Source organism: Rousettus aegyptiacus, unplaced genomic scaffold, assembly GCF_014176215.1.
Source record: "Rousettus aegyptiacus isolate mRouAeg1 unplaced genomic scaffold, mRouAeg1.p scaffold_m13_p_16, whole genome shotgun sequence".
Classification (NCBI taxonomy): Eukaryota; Metazoa; Chordata; class Mammalia; order Chiroptera; family Pteropodidae; genus Rousettus; species Rousettus aegyptiacus.
Window position 1 is genome coordinate 19,738,777 of NW_023416291.1, and position 22,809 is coordinate 19,761,585.

General features: G+C 39.4%; 1 long non-coding RNA gene across 1 annotated transcript in view; it reads left to right on the forward strand.

Annotated features, from left to right (window-relative positions):
* LOC107510764 overlaps positions 1-22,809 on the forward strand; it is a 241,652-nt gene that overhangs the window by 39,999 nt on the left and 178,844 nt on the right. The window lies entirely within an intron of this gene.

The following is a 22,809-nucleotide window of genomic DNA, read 5'->3' on the forward strand; positions in this document are numbered from 1 at the left end:
CTATTAAATGTACTAGAACAGTGGATCATAAACTTTATTGTGCATCAGAATCACCTCTGAGGGTTCATTAAAACACAGGTCGCTGAACCATGTCTCTAGAGTAGGTTTGGAGGGTGGAGAATTTGCATTTCTAATGAGTTCCCAGGTGAAGATGATGCTGCTGGTTCAGAGGTCATCCTTTGAGAGCTATGGTTTCAGAACACCTTCAGGTTTTACTATTTATAGATACCACCTCTGAACAACATTGTGTTCACATTTACTTAAATTCGTCGAGTCTCTGGGTTTATAAATTGCTAAAGCTGATATGAGCTTTTGAACCACTGGACTGAAGATCTGGCATTAGTTGTGTGAAAACAGGAGATGTGCTGGTCCAGGTGGGAGAGGTCCTTTATCATGTATGTCCCAGGTTGTTTTTCTCTTTTGGATGCTGTTGTTTCATCTGCAGTGGTTTGGTGATGTGTTTGCTTGGTGACACCGATATCTTGATTATCAAGCTGTTGACGACCAGCTACAAAGCCCACCCTTTTGTGCCATGCTGTGTGATGCAGGGGCTGGAACTCTGCACACTAGCTTCCTGCTGTTTCTGTGAAGTTCTGTCAATATGGGGCACTGGTAGGTTTTTGCTTTTCTGACTAATCCACGAATCTAGCAATCCATCTCACTGTGATGCTAGACTCCATGCAGGCTACTACTTTCAAATTCCAGAAAGTAGGTAATATCACATGCCTCAAAAGCTGCCCAGGAAGCATGTGAAATACTGTATCTCTGTGGCTGTAGTTCCACGGAACAGAATCAGTCATCTGAGGTGCTTGTATAAATGCACGTTTCCAGGCCCCACACCCAGACCTAGTGCATTTAAGACAAACCTTCTACATGAGTCTCCGCGGTAGGTGTGATGATTAATTTTATGTGTCACCTTAATAAGTTTATGGTGCCCAGTTGTTTGTTCAAACAGTAGTTTATGTGTTGCTGTGAAGACATTTTTAGACGTGATTAACATTTAAATCAATAGACTTTGAGTAAAGCAGGTTACCCTCCATAATGTGGGTGGGCCTCACCTAATCAATTGAAGGCCTTAAGACCAAAGTCTGAGGTTTCTGAAAGAGAAGGAATTCAGCCTCAAGACGGCAACACAGAAATCCTGCCTCAGCTTCCAGCCAGCTGGCCTGCCCTGCGGATTCCATGCTTAACTAAATTTCCAGCCTACTGGGCACGCCATGTGGATTTTGGACTTGTTAGCCACTGCAATCTGTCTGTCTGTCTGACTGTCTGTCTACCTACCTACCTATCTATCATATTGGTCTGTTTCTCTGGAGAACTCTGCCTAATACAAAAGAGGTAGGGTTCAGGAGCCTGCGTTTTGACCAGCACTCCGGGTGATTGTGATGCGTTGGACTGCGAAGCTCTCTGGTGAGAGTTTTAGAGAGCAGAGAACACTATAGAAATGGTCACCAAGAGCTTTGGAGTACTTAGTTCATTTGTGCATTCATTTATTAACTATTTCTCAGAGCCTGCCAGGGACCTAGGAACTCTTCCAGGCGCTGGGCATATTGCGGTGTACAAGACAGATCTAAGCAACTCTCGAGAGAGTACCGAGGTCTCATTCCTAAGACTCTTAGGTGCAACTTCTGAAGCAATTACAAAAATAAACCTTGTGTACCTTTTAAAGGCCTGCAGCGATCCTCTTCCTCTGCTTTTGCACTAAAATTTATACTCCAGCTATAATCAATATACCTTTATGATGACTCCATAACTTAAGAATATTTTTCTAGTCTTAGAGTCAGATCTCTTGGCATTTAATTGTTATAGCCTTTTTCTTACTTTAGTAAAACTTTAAATTAAGTTCAAGAAGTACTTACTGTGGGCCAGGCATTATATTAAATACTTTCCCTTTCAGTGGTTCAAAGTTTAGGGAGGAAAAGCCTGACTATAAGCTAGCCATTAAAATACAGCAGAGTTGTTTTAAAGGTATGTACGTGGTATCTTGGGAGGACAGGAAGGGCCCCATCCTGAAGCTGGCTGTAGGAGGCAACTTCTTCTCTGTCTATCTAATGGGCATAACCTGAAATAAGACTTCCCTTGAATTGATGGAGTCATGTTACTCTGCATGAGGACTTCGGATTCGAGCTACAGGGCACCCCATCATTTTGCCTTGCACCATAGGCTGTGAATGTAGTATCTGTTGGCTTCTGTTATTTGATGCCAGACTCATTGCTTGGGGGCGGGGGTGGAGGTGAGGGGAAAGGTATTGAAAATGAAGTGGTTCCAAGTGATAACGTTGAATCTTGATTCCACAGTTTTTCATATTCCATTACCCTCTTGGTTTCTTTCTGGCTCTGTCTCTATACATTTGAGAATAAGGCTTAATCACCATATATAACAAATTAAGGTGATAATGATTCTTTTTGATAATATGCCATTTTTCTCTGAATGTCATTTTACTAAGTGCTGTGTTCCAAGTTTCTCATAAGAAACAGATTTTCCGAGATATCCCAGAGGCATGTGCTACATATTTTATGTGCAGATACAGAAGAGCTGGAGTAGATTAGTATCTAAGGAATACATGTAGCCTAAAATAAAGAAGATTCATTCACATATTTAAAAACAATTTTAAGTTACTAGATCCTACTTCGGAATATATTTTTGAAGATAATTTTTTTTGAAATCACATGGCCAATGTTAAAATTAATTAAAGAGAAAGAAAAGTTAATGTTTGATTTATTCACCAGTGAAAACAGGAGAATTTAAGCATCATAAATCTTTTATGCCACAGTATTTGTGTTAGTCATCCTTTATGAAGATGATGCCAGAAAAAGCATTCTACTTGTATCTAAACTTTCGATCCTTAAATCATTGCATTTTACTAGAGAAAGAAGCCCAAGTCCTTATCATTTTATATTTTAACTATTGAATTTATATATATTATATACACATACATACATGTGTGTGTACAGATATGCACACACATACATGCACAGACACAAAAAGTAATCACATATAAATGAACAGCTTGATGAATTTACACTAGCTGAACTCATTCTCGTAACCAGTACCTATATGGAAACAGAATATTATGGACACCCTGGAAGCCAAGTCATACCCCTCCCCCAAGGGTAACCACTGTCCTGCCCCTAACAGCATAGATTAGTTTTGCCTGTTTTTATATTTAAAATAGAAACATACATTATGCACTATTTTACTTATATTTTGTTTAATTGCTTGGATTTGAATTTATATATTGACTCATGTTGGCCAACATTTGAATAAAACTAGAAGGAGGCCTTTCAAACATTGAAAAGCATTTTCTTTTTTTTTTTGAGAAGCATTTAGTGCTAACATTCCAATTTTTGGTTCTCAAAAGCTCTGAATTTTCATTGGGCTTTTCTCCAAGTTCTGGAGGGTCACAGCCAGTAAGACCTATGAAAAATAGGATATAAAATCTCCATTAATAATTCTTATATTGCTTACCCATTAAAATGCCATTTTGGATATATTGGGTTAAATAACATATATTATTAAAAAATCATTTTACCTGCTTTATAAAAAAAAAAATTGTGGCAACTAGGAAGTTTAAAGTCACATATGAGGTTTGCATTATATTTCTATGGGCAGCGCTGACTCCGGGCGTCACCAGGGCTAAGAGGGGCTGAGCAACCTGGCCAGTTAGGATTCCCAGGAACAGCCTCTTAGCGATGTGCTCGGACTTTTTTGTTTCCCATCAGAAAGGGCCCTGCCCTCAGCTCCTGGGCAAATGGCCAGTGTCTATAGTTTCTAGATTTGGAGACAGAGACTTGCTCGCCTTGCCGTATTTTTTGCCAAGTCTTCAGAACGAAGTAGCTTCATATCTATGTATTAGTTTAACCAGCAATTTCTGCATATACCCTTTTCATCCGGCCTCATGTTTTGGTTCAGATCAGTCCTCTCCTGTCTCCTGGAAGGACCTCCTTTCTCTTTTCAGAACCATCAGGTAGAACAGGTCCTTCACCTCTTCTCTATGCCCTCTTCTTTAGCTAGGGTAGGCATGGATTCCGAAAGGTTTAATTTACAAAAGCTTGTCGTAAGTCAGTATTTGGTTTTCAGTGCATGTTTTCATGCTGAGCCAGGGTGGTGGCTGAGGTCCTTGGACAGTCGATGAGTGCCATTTCGCTCATAATATCTCTGAAGCATAGTGTTTACATTTCTATTTAAAATTAGAGGCCGCAGGTGATATAGTAGCCTCAGAATATATGACAGGAAGCACAGCCCCTGTCCTGGGGTGGGGCGGGGTTAGGGGCTAAGTGCTCACCAATGGTTTATTGATTTTCTACATTAAAGAAGAAAATTCACTCACTTTTTCGACATTCAAATTGGGTGAAATAAAGAACCACCACACTGGGTGTAGAGTCCACGGAAGTGTTAGGTTAATTGTCTTGGTATTTACAATTTTTTTTAAACGCCTTCTTGTCCGCCATCTCAGCGCCTGTGGTTGGTGAGGAGCAAGCACGGGGCACGTGAGGCAACAAACAAAGCCTATGGAAATTCCACCTCCAAACAACTTATATTTTAGTTGTTGGGCAGATAATACACACGCACAGAGAGCAAATGACATAGCATCTTAGAAGGCAGTAATTGCTGTGGAGAAAAAACTAGAGTAGGTTTTGAGATCACTTGCTGGGGAAGCTACACAGCATACATCACACGGATGTAGAGAAGTCTTTTTAGAGAACAGCGATTCTCAAAATGAAATCTGGGTTTGCAAGTGTTCCTGCCATCACAATCATCTACATGATACTTTCAATTCTAAGATGTCATTGCCCTTTTAAGTCTCATTCTTACACGAGAGTGCACTGGAGTTTTCCAGAGACTACATGACGTGTGATATCACACATACTGACTACAGAAGCAGATTAAAACCCAGCTGATTTTTATTAAGCCCGACTTTGAGATTTGTAAACATGAAGATGGTGCCACTTTTCACACTTGTTTTGTTTTGGAAAATATAGTTAAATTTTTCATAAACAATGTAATTTAATGTTAACATTGAATGGCTTGTTATAGTAATTTTTAAAATAATATTTAAAATTTATGTTTTCGTTTCAGGTTCAGTAAGTATCAGTAGATGTAGCCAACATAAATAAATAAAAGCTTTTTGAGGTTTTAAATTATTTTTAAGAGTTTAGAGACCAAAGAACTTCATGGAGGAGGAGGTGGTATCTGGGTCGGGTCTTCGAGAAGCAGGGCATATAGAAAATCAAGATGGAGGCTGGCATTCAGGCAGTCCTGGAAGAGGCTCATGTAGGCTCAGTGTGGCCTAGAGCATGGTCAGGTCCGAAGTGTAGGGTCCAGGTCCACGGTGACCCCAGCCACGCCCTTCTGCATATTTCTTTCTCCCTCCCTCACTCCTTATGTCCCCCCGCCCCCGCCCCCACCACCACCACCACTTCCACCCCTGACCTACGAATGCTGCCGTTTCCCCTTAAGAACTGGATCACAGAAAGCGGGGCGTCTTCTCCCACACATTCACGGCGTGTACCTAGGGCCCGGTGCACCCGGGGTGTGGTCAGTGGCTCCACCTGGGGTGCAAACCTAGGACCGTCTGTGTGTAAAGCAGACGTGCTAACCACCACACTATGGATATTTCTTTCTTATTTCTCCTCTTGGCACCACAGGAAATCAGAATTAGGGAAAATGCCCTTCTTGGGAGCTGTACAATCTTCTTAATCTTTGTCTTGTGCAAGAAAGGGTGTTTTAAGCCTGAAACATTCAAAAACCTTTTCTTTGTTGTTTCTTTGGTAATATAAATCAAATGCACAATAAGCTTCTATTTACTTCTAATCAGTTCTGTGAGCTGATAACCACACCTAAGTTCTTTCTGAGATGTGATTTTCAAACGTACTTGATTTCTTTACTTTTTACTGTTCTCCGAAAGGGCTGTTCCCGCTGGGAGTTCATGTAAGGTTCCAGTTGTCCCTACATTCTCCGCAAAGTCCCCTGTTACCCGGCTATCTAAGCGCTGCCAGTCTAGTGGGTGTGAAGTCATTGCTCATTGTTGTTTTAATTTGCATTTCTCTAATGACTCATGAGTTTGCGCATCTCTTCAAAACTTATAGCCTTTTAGGTTTCTTCTTTTTTAAATTGTTCATTCATATCCTTTGTCCATTTTTTTTTCTATTGGTATTCTTCCTTGTTTTTTTTACTGTTGATTTTTAGGAGTTCTTAATTTATCTATTAGTCCCTAACTGGTTTTAGATATACTTTTTTTTTTTTTTATTAGTTCTAGGTATACAGTACAGTGGTAAGACATTTATATAGTTTATGAAACAATTACTCTTTCACTCATCTGCTTCTACAACAGCCATTACAATTCTATGGGCTATATTCCCTATGCTGTACTCTACACCCCCATGACTATTTTTTAACTACTAATTTGTACTTTTCCAGCCCTTCACCTTTTTCTCCCAACCCTCAACCCCCCTCCCCTATGGCAGTCACCAGATTGTCCTCTGTATCTGTATTTTTGTTTAGTTTGTTCCTTAGATTCTACATATAAGTGAAATTATGTGATATTTATCTTTTTCTGTCTTTTTTCACTCAGTGTAATAATCTCTAGGTCCATCCATGTCATTTCAAATGGTAGGATTTCCTTTTTATGGCCGAGTAATATTCCATTGTATATATGAATCATAACTTCTTTAACCGATTATCTGTTGATGGGCATTTAGGTTGCTTCCATATGTTGGCTATTGGGAATAGCACTGCTGTGAACATATGGGGTGCACAGGTCTTTATGGATTAGTGTTTTGGATTTCTTTGGATAAATATCCAGAAATGCAATTGCTAGGTCAAAAGGTAGTTCCATTTTTAATTTTTTGAGGAACCTCCAGACCGTTTTCCATAGTGGCTGTAACAATTTGCACTCCCACCAACAGTGTATGAGGGTTCCCTTTTCTCCACAACCTCACCAACACTTGTTTTTTGATTTATTGATGATAGCAATTCTGATGGGTGCGAGGTGATATCTCATTGTGGTTTTAATTTGTGTTTTGCCGATGATTAGTGATCTTGAGCATATTTTCATATGTCTATTGGCCATTTGTATTTTCTCTTTGGAGAAATATCTATTCAGGTCTTCCACCCATTTTTAATTGGATTGTTTGTTATTTTGGTGTTGAGTTGTATGAGTTCTGTATAAATTTTAGATATTAACCCCTTATCAGATGTATCATTGGCTAAGATCTTCTCCCATTTCATAGATTGCCTTTTCATTTTGTTCATGGTTTCCTTTGCTGTGCAAAAACTTTTTAGTTTCATGTCCCATTTGTTTATTTTTTCTTTTGTTTCCCTTGCCCAAGGAGATATATCAGGAAAAAATTTATGGGCAGCAATATCAGAGAGTTTACTGCCTATGTTTTCTTCTAGATGTTTTATGGTTTTGGATCTTACATTTAAGTCTTTAATCTATTTTGAGTTTATTCTTAGTCATGCATATTTTTCCTCCCATTTGTCATCTGTTTGTTAATTTTATCAGTGGTGTACTTTAAAGTTTTGATATAATCAAATTGTTTATTATTATCATCTTCATCATCATTATTATTGTTTGTGCTTTTAGGGTTGTATTTAAAAATTCTTCCCCACTTTTTGGTCACAAAGATATTCTGTATTTTCTTCTGTCAAGTTTGTAGACATTTCCATTAGGTCTTTAATCTGTCTTGAGTTCATCCTTGTATATAATATTTGATAAGGATTCTATTTTGTTTCTATTTACAGATGAGTCATTTTTTCCAACAGCAGGATCCCGTCTTACACTTGTTTGTATCTCTCGCATACCTAGGAGAGTACATCCAAGAAATATCTGTTGGTTCATTGAATTAAAAAAAAATGTTTCCAAATTGCTGTTTCAACTGAGGTTTTGTGAGGATCACTTATTTTATTCTCTCGCCTCAAGTGTAGTTGACCCCAGGAAAGTGTTGTAGGCCACAGAGAACCTTCAAAATTGATGCCCTTGATGATCAAAATTTAACAGTTGGATCTTTAGAGATTAAATGAAAGGTTTCTTATTTCCTGTTAAAATGCACCTATACCTGGGAGAAGAGAAATTTGTTGAGAGGAATCCAAGAATCCAGCGAGGTTGGGATATAGCTATCTTTGGTGTAGGCATCCATTAATCCTTATCAGTTAGGATAGGAGACTGGCAAAAATCTCAATATTTTAGCTTTTATTAAATATTTGCATCTATACTCAAAAATGTACATAATTTATAGTACCTGAGCTTCTGGGATCATTCCTCTCACTTACTTGTAATCAATCCTAATTCATTTCCCGCATTTCCAAACCTTACCTTCCCACTCCGCTCAAACCTTCGGAACCTCCCTGCTCCCTGGTGGTGATGACTTTGCCTCCTACTTCACTGAGAATGTTGAGATCATCCAGGGTAACTCTCTGTTTTACCCCAGCGTTTCTGCGCATCCTCCTCTGTTATTATGGAGACTCGGTACCCCTCCTTCTTTATGAAGCTTAAGCTTCCACTTATTGCTACCTCATCCCTTTCTTTCCTTTATATGATTTCCTCTACCAGTTATCCTCTCTCTTGTGTCCTTATTCTTTTCCTATAGACATATTTACATGGCTCCTAAAGTGAGCAAACTTTCACTTTGAAACTGCAGTACTTCCCTGTGTGGTAGATAATAGCATTTACTTAACATTTACTCCATCCTCCTCCTTTGTTCCTTCCTGTTCTCTAGAGTTTGGGAGGCTAAAAACTATATTTCTCAGATTGCCTCGAAACCAGGGTTCTGAATGTGATTTAGGTTTAGTCAGTTAGAGGTACCTGCATGAGATTTGGAAAATGGAAAAAGAAGGACACATCATGAGGCTAGATGTGTCTTTCATGGCAAGCAACAGCCATAAAAGTCTTCAGTTTTTCTTTACCAGCTGTCACAGAGGCCTCAGTGTCTTGTGTCGAGCTTCATGGCCATTGAAAGGCAGCGAACGGAAGATCTATTTTGCTGGAGTGGATTGTGGCAGAGATGGCATTCTTCCGCATCCAGTAGCTAGAGTGATGGCTTCCAGTTTCATCTAGCATCTTCCTGATTTTACAGCATCTTGGTTACAGCAGGTACAGCAGCTTCCTTGGTGGCTTGGTTTTATATTATGGCTAGCCAGATAGATTCATGGAATGGGCTTTTAAAGATTCAATCATGATGTATTCTTCATTTCTGACTGGGTTTCTTTTAAAATTTCCATTTTCACTTTTATGTTTTTTATCTCTTTTTTAAAGTTCCCACTGAATTCATCTGCCCATTCCTTAAGTTTATTGAGCATCTTTATAACCAGTGTTTTGAACTCCGTATCTGTTAGATCCCAGCCACCTTTATCTTTGTTCAATGAGCTTATGTATAAAGTGGCTAAAACATCAAGACTAAAGGTTATACATGATCTTAACGACATGGATTTCCACACAACGAAGGTAATAGGGCTTCAGCATAGCTGATTCCCCAACCTGCCATCGGTGGAGACCAACAACTAGCCTACAATATGGCATCCTTCCTCAGAGGATCAGCCATAGGTAGATTGATTACATTGGACTACTTCTATTGTGGGAGGGACATTTGTTCTCATTAGAATGTACTGTTACTCTGGATACAAATTTGCCTTCTTACTTCTGCCAAAATCACTGTCTGTGCCCTTTACGATTGCCTTATTCGTCATCATAGTAGTCTATGCAGCATTACTTCCAACCAATGGGCGCATTTTATAGCAGATAAAATATGACAGTGGGTTTCTGCCCATGCAATCCACTGGTCTTAGCAAGTTCCCCAACACTCTGAAGCAGCTGGCCAGAGAGACTGGTGGAATGGCCTTTGAAAGATTCAGTTATGGTGCCAGCTATGGCTGAGAGAATGTCCTTAGAATAGTGTATACGCTGTTTTGTCTCTGTTGGGCAGGATTTATGCCTTCAGGAAATCAAGGAGTAAAAATGGGAGTGGCTTCTTTCACTATTAACCCTAGAATTTTATTAGCGAAACTTTTACTTCCCATCTCTGTAGTGTTGGGTTATGTAGGAGACTTAGTTCCTAATAGAGGAAAGTTTCTGCCAGAGGAAACAGCAGTGGTTCCACTGAATTGGAAGTTGAAGCTGCCACTTTGCCACTGGGCTCTACATACCAGGGGATCAATGAGCAAAGGCAGGACGTTCTTGTACTGGCTGGGGAATTCGTTCAGACTACTGAGAGTTGGGTCACTCCACCAGGCAAAGAACTGTGACTGGCAATGATGCCTTTTAGGGCAAAAGGAATATGGAATGGGTAGTGGAAGAAGGAAGTTATGAAACCATATCACTAGTTGCAGCAAAAAGGATTATAATATTATAGGTATTTCTCTCTCTCTCTCTCTCTCTCCCTCTCTCATATATATATCATATATAAATATGATATATATATACACATTTATTTTCTAATCCTTTATCACTAATCTATAGATATAGAGAGAGATTATATATATATAAAATCTATCTCAACAAATTCTTTGCCCTTCCTCCATTTTCCTACCATCTCTCTCTACGTATCTTACGAGTTAAGTTATAGATATAAAAGGGAAAGCGTGACTCAAATAAAAGTAGAACGAGGATTACCAAAACATGGATAAAACAGCTTTGTATCTTTTTTGAGAGAAAGGGTCAGTGTTTTAGTTTGGATAAGAGTTGCATAATGTTAGGTAGAGGCATGACTTTGAAATTATTTTTATTTGCAAGTTAAGTATAGTTAAAAGAGGTATGTAGACAAGGGAATGACTGTGGCGGCTTTGTCGTTGTGTGTGAATTAGGCTAGAACTAAGTTTCCCAGAATTCATTTCCTCTGTGGTTTGGGGTTAGGATGAGGTTAGGGTTGACTACAAAAGAAATATGCATGAGATTCGGAAGGCGGACGTGAAGCGGCAGGCCTCTCACTCTGAGGTCAGTGGGAGCCACAAGGCACCTGCTGCTCCTGCACACGGAGGCTGATCTGCTGGCTCGTCTTGTTGACACAGGGCAGCCACTGGACCCCACATTCCCCTAGCTTCCATCAGACCTTCTCCTTCAGATTCTCAGAATGGTAGTTCGTGCACGGCTTTGTGGTCAAGGGCGCCAACTCTTTCTGTACGTCACCAGCGTGCAGTGAGAAACAGATGCAGGTTCCAGTTTGTCTTCATGGGTTCCCTGACTTCACATCCATCTTTTCTTTGGCTGCAAGTTTTCAGGCCTGCTCCAGACACACAGAGGCAATAGTTTTTCATTCTGCTCTTGACAGTTCTACAATTGCAAAAGTTTGGTTCCTAAATAAGTCCCGTATTCAATATTGCTCATAGTGGTATTGTTTCTCTGTTTAAACTCTAATGAATACAAATGGATTCTGGCTTTTTTTTTTTTTTTTTAGACCAACCCTGACCAATATAACTTGCAAGATAATGATCCATCTTTCAATTTCATTTAAAGGAAAGACATTAAATGAACGAATTCATTTAACTTGTTTATTCAGTGCTTCTTCTTTATCAGCAAGCACTTACTTTCTAATCCTTTACCATTAATTTATATGCGCATCCAATCAGTGTTTGCCAGACATTGTGTGCATGTAACAACAGATAAGGTTGGTTCCTGCCCTCAAGAGCTTATGGGAAAAACAACACGTGTAAATGGTTAATGTGACTTTTTGTCACTGCTCCACTAAGGTCATTGCAGAGTGACCTTTCAGGGCTTCCCAATTGCCAAATCCAGTAGCTCTCTGCCTATTTTCATCCCACTTAATATCTTCGGAATGGCCATTGGGCATTACTAACTATTTTTTAAAAATCAAGTGCTGTAGGAACAGGGCTCTTGTTTGTTTTATTTCCTGCCGTGTCCCTAACACAGAATAATATTAGACACGAAGAAGTATTGATCAATATTTGTTGAATAAATGATTCAATGTGTCTGCTCCTTCTTAAGATTTGCTCTTTCGTTGGTTTCTGAGATACTACTTTCTCCTTGTATTTCTTCTGCTAATTTCTCCTTTTTCACTGGCTTCTGCTATGTAAATACGGACCTTTCTTATTATCAATTCTATTTACTTCCTCCTTCTAGATTATATTCATTAAACAAATATTTAATAGGTCCTTAATATGCACCAGGAATTATGTTAGTTGCTTGCTACCCATCAGGAAACAAGTCAAGCCTGCTTCTGCTTGGATTTCATCTAACTAACTTCAAACACCATCTCCATGAAGATGACTTCCAACATTTTGCCTACTCTTTAGACCTTTCTTAGTGAATACCTTCAGCTCAAATTCAATATGTTCATAACAGAACTTGCTGTCATTCGCCAAAATAGTCTTACTTATAGGCACCGACCTCCATCTGGTCACCCTTTATTTTCACTCTTGCTGCTTCTTTTTCCTACTCATCCCATTCATTGCTGCTGACCTAGTTTAGCTCTTGTCAGCTCTCCATGAGTATTGTCAGCCATCCAACTCTGTTCCCTTGGAGGCCTCTTCATGCCCTCCTTCCCACTGCTGCCAGGATAATCTGCCTCAGTAGCTTTCAATGGCTCCATGTCTCTTGAGCATAGCATCTGAGGCTCTCAACCTTCTGTCCATAAATAGCCTGATCTACATTTATCTATTTGTTTCATTATTTTTCAGCCTACCTGGACTTGCGGCCATTTCTTGGCACTTTATTTGCTAAAGGCCAAAGCTACTGGCTTGGTCTGGAATGTCCTTTACTCCTTCTCCAGTTGAAAGCTTCTCTATTGGTCAAGTTTTGTCTAGTCACCTCTCATTAGGAATAAATCATTTATTTTTCTGTTCTTCTCTACTTGTACTTTTTCTTTTTTGCATTATAATAATTACAGTAATCCTGTATTTGTTTTCTGCCTCGAGTACACTGTCAGCTCCTCAGGAGATTTCATTTATCTTTGTGTCTCCGACAATAGCATCTAACACAAGAATTGACGATGGTAGATAATAAACATTTATTAAGAAAAAAATAGAGCCAAGAAGAAAAGCACATTATCTAAGGAGGAGGATGCATAGAAAAGTAGGAAGTGTCCCCTCCAAGTGAAACCACAGTACTTAGAACCTGGGCATATCAGAGAGAGTCTTTTACAAAGACCAGCCATGCGAGTACAGGGATGGTGGGGAGTTTGTGTGGGGAAGGGAATGGAGTCCAGCAATCCAAGATTTGAAACTCTTGTCCCCAGAGGTCATTCTCATACCGAAACTAATAGAAACTCTTCTCACTTTCTGAGAGATTCTACTCTTGACTGGTTCTAGTGTCAGCCAGATCTACGTTCTGTCTCCCACATTTCTCCTTGACGCTAGAGCCTTCTGAGCATAAATGAAAAGTTAGTTAACTAGTGGAGGGATTTTAAAAGTTGGAAGGACCTATCATTTGATGTCTGACTTTCTCTTTTTCTGTCTCTGGAAACTCTCTCTGTATCTTCATCAATAAACACAACTTCCAAGTGTAAGTCAAGAATCTTAAATGTTATTATTTTGTAATTGTAAGAGTTATACATTTGGGTGAATATAATCTCTATATCTCTCTCTTCCTACACACGCGCGCACACACACACACACGCACACAGAGACTTAAGCCAATGAATGTGTGTCTAAATCGTGTCTTGCTGCATACATGAAGAAGGGGACTTGCAAAAGCTCTTCATTCATGACTCAGTGACTCAACGAGGAGTGGCTTTGCTGGGCTTGTATACATGATCAGGCCTCTTTGATCTGGTGACTCTGTCATTTTGAAAAACTTTAATTTTTTCCACAACAGAAGAAACATGCAGTTTACTTTTTAAAGCAGAGATAGTGGTGAGCGAGTTATTTGTGAGTTATTGCGAAATACCACAAGTGACAGCAGCCCAGGAAAGAAAGGGCAGCATGGGCAACCTGTTGACAACTCTCTGGACAAATTGGAAGAGTGTGTTCCAGCAAGAGCTGGGCTTGACAATGAATAAAACCACATCCTCCACAGAAAATATTAAACTTGGGAATGGAAGAGATTTCATTTCTTTGTCCAGGCATTGGGATTTTAGAGCTCGCAACAAGAATGATTGCAGTGAAATGTTTGGTGCTGGAAAATGTATTATTACTATTCTGACTGCTTGTCATGTAGAGGGGCTAATACATTTCGATTCAGGGTTATTAGCACTAGACGACATTTGCAAAGAAGAAGCAGTTTTTACTGTACTTAATGTAAGGTGCATTCTGTGGCCATCCTTTTTTTTAAAAATTATAATTGTGAATGAAGTTTATATACAGCAGGACAGTTTATATTCCTCCCATCATTTCAAGAATCTCAACAGTGTTGTGCTCAGTGTCAAAGGTTTGATTATCCAGAGGGGATATTTCATTTTTTTCTGTATATTGTTTGTGATATAATCTATTTTGATTTCATTTCAAAGGTCTGCTGTCCCTGGCAACTCGGATTTGAGTCCTGATATCATACACATGTGCACAGCTCACCTGAGGCGGTGGCTCAATTTTAGGTCTATTCTTCACGAACAGGTAGTTAACCTCAGTTGTAAGACTCAGCCCCAGTTAGAATCCATGCTGGCCCCTTGCAGCCCTTTGCCCTTCCCTAGAGACATTTGAAATACTTTATATATTTTCACCTATAATCTGGTATGGTTTTTAATGTAGATCACATTTTGTGTCCCCAAAATACGTCTGAAAGAGAATGATTGTATTTCAAAATGAAGTAGGAAGAAAGAGTTAGTTCATGTCGGTGTGCTTATCTGTTTAGCTTTTTTAAAGACCCCAATTTCTGTTTTGAGCTTTAGCTCTACCTTAGCAAGCAGCCAGTGGCTGGCCGGTTTTACTTTCTCATCAACGAAGAGACTCAGTGTCATGGGCATAAGTGTCTTACATCATGGCCAGGCCAGGCCACTTAGCCCGTGGAAGAGGTGGGACTCTTGGCCTTTAGGCTTTGTTTCTTTGGTCACTAACCTTGTGTCCCCATAACCCTTCTCAGTTCATTCTCCACAAGCACTAGCCAGGTCACAAACAGAAAATTTGACGTTGAAGTTTTCCCCCAAAATCAGAACTTATACTTTTTGGCACATTTTATTCCTACAGGGGGGCAAAAAAACTCTCCAACAGCATCTGGACATAAAAATGAACCACCTAATTAGAACAAGGTTTCTTAAAAGTAGGAAAAGTATTTCTTATTTACTTTAGGTGCCTGTAATTTCAAACTTGAGAGTTTTGTATAAAATGTTTGAAAAAGAAATAGCTAGTATAATCAATGTGCTAAAAGTTGAGCAGTAATTTAACTCATTAGTCCCTCTGTTGAAAAGGAAAATGAAGACAGCATTGAAGTCTGGTTGTGTGAGACACTGAGTCAGGAGAGAAGAAGAAAAGAGAAATAAGGTAGAAAGCCCTTTTTGCATGTTTTCCCCTCCGCATCTCAGTGGAAGCCAAGGTCAGCCATGCACAGGGCCCGTCTGTAATCCTTCCGAAGGGTTTTACGTGGCTCACCTCTGCTTAAGTGTACCCTCCACTTGTCCATTATGAGTCTTCTGGCCCTTGAGATTTCATGCGAAATCAGGGGGGCTCCTTCCTCCCACATTTTCGTGCTTACCCAGAGCACCAGGCTTGGCAGCCTCCGTGTTCATAAGAGCATAACGGTGCTAACAGACTCGGAAAAAAGCGAGGCAGACAGTATGGTCTTTCACGCGGCTTTGGGACGACCTATTTTATGTGTGGGGTGTAAGTGTCATTGTTCAGTTCATGAATAAAACCAGTTTTTCCTCATTTTAAAAATGATTAATGCATCTAGTTAACAGTAGAAATCCATTTTTCATGTGGCACTGAGAAGTAGCTGATCTTCCCTGGGCCTCTGTTTGCTCCACTGTAAAAGCAGAATGTGACAAAATGGGTCTATTTCTAAATTCCAACGAATGATCACATTTTCTCTTGTAAAAGGACAAGGTGATTCTGCTCCTTATCTGGGTGACCTGGCAAGTTGTTCCCGTCTTAAGCACTGAGATGTTAGTGAGGAATTTACTTCTAAGCCACTCATTGTCTGGGCGAGTTTTTATTTTTACACTTGATCTTAGCCAAAAGGCTGAGAAGCGATGAGTTTTTATTTTTATGTATTATTTAAAATTAGTTTTTGTAGTTACTCATCCCTCTACGAACAATACTTAATAGTCGCTAAGAAGTGTTGGAGGGCATCTGAGAATTCATAAAATTCTGCATGACTTTCAGACCAAATACTGAATAAACTTAAAGTCTGGTTATTCCCAGCAGCAGCTGTCCACAAATCCGGGCCATGCTCTTGATGGAAGTTGCTTTTGGTAAGGGAACAACAGAATGAGTTGTTTCTCAGAGTGTATTTTTCTCCAGACTGAGAGCTTGGAGGCAGTGTGACATTCAGGCTCCCTAAAGAAGAATATCTGAGCTCTCCCTCACCACTGGCGAGGCCCTGCCGGGCCCGCTGTGCTGACCTCACCTCCCAAACCCACATCTCGGCGCCAGCCAACTTTTGTCCTGTCCCCACCCGGCACTCACAGCAGTTCCTGCACTAGGGCTTGAGCACTTCCTCTTGCCTCTGACTGGAATGCTCCGTCCTCAGGTTTCCATGGCTGCCTCTTTTTTGTTATTTGAGGCTCTGGTTAGATGTCACCTCCTCAGAGGGGGCTTTAGTGGCACCTGATAAAAACTAGCCCCCAGCCCTGCCCCACCCCCAGGCTAGTCATTGTGTACCCTATCATCAGGTGTCATTTTCTTCATAGCAATATATCGCTGGGTAAAGAATCGTATTTCCTTGAGGCATTTAACGTTGTTTGGGTTACTACCGTATTCAACAAATATTTACTGAGTGGGTAAATGAATGAATATTTTATTTCAGTGCTATCCTATAGAACTTTCTGCGATGATGAAAATGTTTTATAACGTGTATGGTCCAATTTAATAGCCACTAGGTCATCTATGCCTATTAAATCTTGAAATGCAACCACTGTAACTGAGGGCTAAGTTTTAAGTTTTATTTAATTTAATTTAAATTAATTTAAAATTTAAGTCATGTGGCTATGGCTACCATATTGGACAGTGCAGCTCTATTCTGCCTTTGGTTTTAGTGATTGACTAGATAGTACTGAAGTCCATAGCAAAAGCAGTAGAAACTTTGAGAGTGTTCTCTGTTAGGATACTTTCTCTCTTTATCTCTCAGTAGGATCAGTAGAGTAGGATGGTCTCATCCAACAAACCCATCGAAAATCATCTTCTGGAATATAGTTTTAGTATCCTTCAGTGGGACCGATAGAGAAAATTTTATTAGCCTCCCTGTGCTTTTTAGGGCTGGCTTCCTTATTATGTTTTACTTCTGTTAATAACCTGTTAGTCAGTTCTGTGGGATTATATGCCTAATACTTTCTTAAGAGATAAGAGATCAAATGGCTTTCAATTAAAAGAGCACTATCGTGTGACTGAATTTTAGAAAATGAATCTTTTCAGAGGAAGACATTCACCATTCTGTGGGACTCTCGCTCTAAGCTGTCATTTATCCAGGGAAAACAAGGCGAACCAACAACCCCATTCGGTTAAGTCAGAACAAAGCTCCTTTGTAAAGAAACTATTTATGCACCCTCAACACTTTCAAGGCATCATTCAGGGTGTATTACCTCACAGGTGATTTACATTTTCTGTTTAGTATCACTTCTTTTCCTTAGTCTGTGAAAGGAAGTTGAAATGGAGAATTTTTTCCAGGTTTGCCACTTTCCACTGCTTACGGCTGTAGAAATACTCTGTATTTGCAAGTGTGCTGCTGGGGGAATAACAGTTTTAAGACTGTGGACTTGTCCATCGTTTATCATCATTATATGGTGTCTGTCAACAGAAAACCATTTCCCAGAATCCCTTAAGGAGGTGCTCCATAAAGAAGCATGGAGCCTTGTGACAAAAAAAAAAAAAAAAAAAAAAAGGCATTGCAGTGACGAGTAATAGGAAAAGGGGCTGGGGGATAAACAGAAGCTTTTAGAGCTAATTCACAGCTGGCGTCATCTCCATTAGCGTTGGGGCTGTTTGACGTTGAGTTCAGAGACCATAAGCAGGGCTGGTTTCCATCTGTCACGGTGATTAATGGGAGTATTGTTAGGTAATAATGGTTTAATAACATAGCTGGAGCCGAAGAGGCACACCAAAAATGTATCATTCTAAAACCAAGAGAAACTGTGGATAAAAGCACGAGGGCCAGGAAATCGGGGTCCTGTTCTCAGCTCTACCACTTAGCAAAGGACAGCCAGGGAGAAATTTTTCTCAAGGTTAAAGAGGGTTAAAATAATGCACCAATGTGGATGCCATCTTGGTGATTTTGATGTACCTGTCTCTCAAAGGCTGAAAAAGTTTGTTAAATCATACCTCTTCTAAGATATACTAGTTGGGGTAACAATAGCCAGCACATCAAAAAGGGAAGGAGACAATTCTTTGTGTTGATAGACCGGATTCAACTCTTTTGAGTAATAGCCAGGTTACATTTTACGAGATGATCCCACACTCAACTCAGTAGCTCTCCATAAATGATGCAAAACCCAAATGGTTAAAAGTGTCTTGGTCTTATGAGTTCACAAAAGGCAAAATCTGGTCAGCTTGTAACAACATATTTTGATGAAGTTGTCCTTCCTCTCCGATGGCAGCAGGTGTCGGTAGGCCATAGACACAACATGACCCCTGTATGCTCAGAGTCTACATCATACGGGCGTTGGAACTTTTCAATGGAGAAATCACTGTCCGTATAGAAAACTGGCAACATGGGACCATTTACATGTTGACTTCCCTTCCTGCCAAGCAAAGAGCCACCTGACCTAACACGATGCTGTCCAGTTTTTACTCGGAAAATTTCCACCAAGTAGATCTGAGCATGAATGAAGAAAGCTTTCTGAAAGTAATAGTGGGCTTATGTAAGAAGGGAGGACAGAATCTGGCCAAAATGCCCTTCTGGACTAGATGATATGCTTTCACCCTGTGGGTCATTGCTCACTGTTTAGTCTATCGTGGTATCGAGATAGCTTGAAACTTATTGGGAGAAAGACAGTCCAAGATGCATTAAAGCTAACAAAAGAAGCTTCAAAGTAAGAGACTGCAATCCAAGAAAAAGAATGTTTGTTTTTTGGTTTATTTTCCTGAGTTGTTTGGACTATACTTCTTTTTTTCATTTTCAAACAGTTGTCCTAAGGCTCTAGGAAACTAGAACAAAGTTTAGGACATTCAGACCAGGTACAGGATTGCCTGAACATAAGCAAATGGCTATTTGAAGGTGGTAAAGGAATCATTCCCATCAATCAACCTCAGGAAAGAGATGATGCTGGGCGTCTGCCATATAGGCTTCTATTTAAGTCTGGTCTCAATTGGGGTGTGTCTGCACTGCACAGTTAAATAAGGGTTTGATTTTAGTGGGGGTGCGAGGCTATGCGTTTGCTTTTCTTCCCTCTGCACCTAACCAAGGGGAGTAGTTCTGAAAGTAATGGGCCAAGGCAAAGGATATTTATTGGGCCACAGTACAAGATTGTGGAGCTTTGGTGTAATTAGAGAATGAGTTCAAGGTCTTAATTTGCAGTTGTTGCATTTCAGACGTTTTCTTCCTAGGAAGCTTCCTGCCCTGGAGAGGCCTTATAGTGGAAGATCAGATCAGCTCTAGGCCCCATAAAGAAACTCTTGTTTTCCTTGCTTTTCTTCTTTTCCCTTTGCATGTTTCCTTTGACTAAGATTTGCTTGTCATCAGAGTAATAGGATGAAGAGGAGACTTCAGTGTAGGTTGACGGTTCGAGGCCATTCAACCTCTCTTTGGCCTTGACACAAATAGCCGCACTATCATGGGGATGGGCAGAGGCTTCTGGGTAATAAAAGAGCGCCTTTGCCTGGTCTTCCTCTCTGACCATGCATCGCTCTCAGAAACATTGAAAGAAGTAGCTAGGTTGAAAGGTCATGGATCCCCAGCCGTTTTTTTTTTTTTTAATTTTTAGCTTAACAAGACATGATTTACAATGTAAACACCTCCCGTGTCTGTTTTGAGGCTGCTTGTATTTCTCAAATAAACTGCCACGTATTCTTTACTTCAAGCTGTGTGGATACAGATGGATCTATCTAGATCCTACACACGAAAACTGTAAGAGAATAAAACGATATTCTTATGATAGTCAAGGCAAAAGGGTGGACCCTTTCTCTCTCTTTTTTACTCTCTTGTCAGATAATTAAGCTGTAAATCAGCACAGTCTCCTTGGAACAGTGCGATGAGCATTAGCTTGAAAGTTAGGTGTTGTGTTTAGCTCCTGGTTCTCCTCATCAAAGTGTATAGCCATCTAGATCTTTTCATTCCATAAAATGAAGAGATTCAAGTAGATAACCTCCAATTCCCTTTCAACAATACTATGCTGGGATAACAAAGTGAGAACTGAGGTGATTCCAAAAGAAAATTAGTGACGAAAGACTTCTTTGTTTGAAATGCAAACTTTAAAGCACACACAAAAATCTCTCATAGTTTACTTTAAAAAGTTAAGTTTTAGATTCCTTATTAGTTCAGTAATTAGAAAAGTTTCTTATCTGCCGTTGGTTGAGGCAAAGGCATTTTAGGAGTTTGTATGTATGTTTTACTTGAAATTGACATATAATTACTTTAATTCTTGACTTATTTTTGAAAACAAAACCATACCATTCACAGAACTATTATATGTTTTACAATATCTTATGATCTAACTATTGAATATCCATGTTATTCTCCAAAGGCATACTTTATTATTCTTTATATTAAGTACCCATTCCTTTGTGTTTCTTTTGACAATCTATTTCTTGTTACCGTTGTCTTACATTCAGCTCTTGGAGACCTCTCAGAGGGGTTAGTTCTGTGGGTGAGCTAATGGGACTATGGGTTTGATCTCCATACAGGCCAATTGTTTCGCTCTATTCTTTGACCATAGCTTATGCCTCTCCTCCACCAGCTGGTCACAAGTGAGTTCGGGAAAATATGGATGACTGCACAAAATCATCGCCACTGTTAGAAATGACAGTTGGAAGTAGGCTTTTTCCTTTTTATAATGGGTCAGTAATAATGAGATCACTGTTGTCAGGCTAAGAAAATATGAGAGTCTGTCAAGAAAAATCATTTTGGCATCCTGCAGTAAGAGTCACATGTGGATGGCTAGAAAGGGGAGATAGACTGAGACAGCTTCTCTTAGTGCCATTGCCTGGTTTCCCTCAGACTCATCCTGATTCCTTATAGGCACTGGATGTAAGACAATGTTTCATGGCTGGTTTACTGAACTGATGATTATTGAGTCCCATATACTCTCACAGAGCAGTATGCTAGCCATCTGGTGTGGCAGCACCAGAAAATGTCTCAGAATGTGACCTCTTTATTACAGCCATGAAATAGTTCTCCCCTATTTGTATGTGGTGATTATTTGCATGTTATACTGGAAACTGTGAATATTAAGTTTTCCAGAGCTATATTCCTTAATGGGAAGAAATTTCCTCAGATTTCCATCTAGCATTTTTCAGTGAGCAATTGGTGGAAGAATCTGGGAAAGATAGCATTGTCTGTCAAGGAGGAAAAAGTTCTTGTATCTTATCATTAAAATCGTTCCCAGAGAAAGAAAAGTAATTGAGCCAAAATCAAAGCATTTTTAAAGCTGTGGAAGTTTAGATGTACGTGATTTAAAAAGCTGCCCACCTTTTTATATAGTTATTTTTAGTTTTATGCTAGCCACTATTAAATTTCTCCTACATCAGATTGTTGCCATTATGGCAGTTTTAACTGAGGCGAAGAACTGAGATAACAGTGTTACAGCTCTACTGTCCTCAACAGAAGCTTTTTCTTTTTTTTTTTTTTTTTTGAGACTTGGAATTTTGCTCTTCTGAAACCCAGCGATATCATGTGCAGAGAATACATTGATTCAGCATGGAAGTGACCTTGGCACGAACACTTTGCTAAGGATTTTCTAAACCCCGTATTTCAGTCAGTTTTTTGTGTGTGTTTGATTATTCCAAGTGCTGTGATACAAAATAGAGACACGTCATACAACAAACAGTGTGTATGACCTGGATGAGTGAACGTATTTTTAAAAAATATTAATAAGAGAAGAGTTTCCATGTTTTGTTTGTCTTTCTTTGCATTCTCTATGGGAAAAAACAAAAAACAAAAAACAACAAAAGCAAAAGCCAAATCTGGCCTGGTCACCACTGCCCTCAGTAAGATCTGCTGAGAATCTGGGCTGCACCTTTGCAGTGTCGAAAGTCTTTTATAACCTGGCTAGGAATTAGGCAGCTTTTAAATTTGGCAGGTCTCTGGGTTCCATTAAGAACTCATTTAAATCCTTTCTCACATGAGCCTAAATTTTAACTACCTCTCCTGGATTTCAATTAGGATTATTATAGAATTTGATGAGGTTGGAAATTAGATTAATGTGAAGAAACAATGGAAAAGATACCATTTTAGATAATTTACGATCCACATATCTAGATTTTACCATAGTCATCAAATTGCTAATAATATAGAAATGAATTATTAACCTGATAACATATGTCGCAAATGATGAAGTTAGTGCATACTTTGGAAAACTCTAGTAACAATAAAAACACGCATAGTTTTATGGCTCTGAAACAAATTGCCTACATCACCTGAAGCCAGGTTTAGTTGAAATAACTAAACTAATTAGATAAGAAATAATGAATGAAAATAAATATAAAGGTCTAGGTCAGGTGAAGAAAAGCTATATATAAAATCTGTATGTTATATTTGCATTAAGGTCTTGTTTTAAGGTATGTGAGAAAGGAAATTGCAAATTAAGTCTGGTGCTACATACACTAATGCCAAAGTTTTCA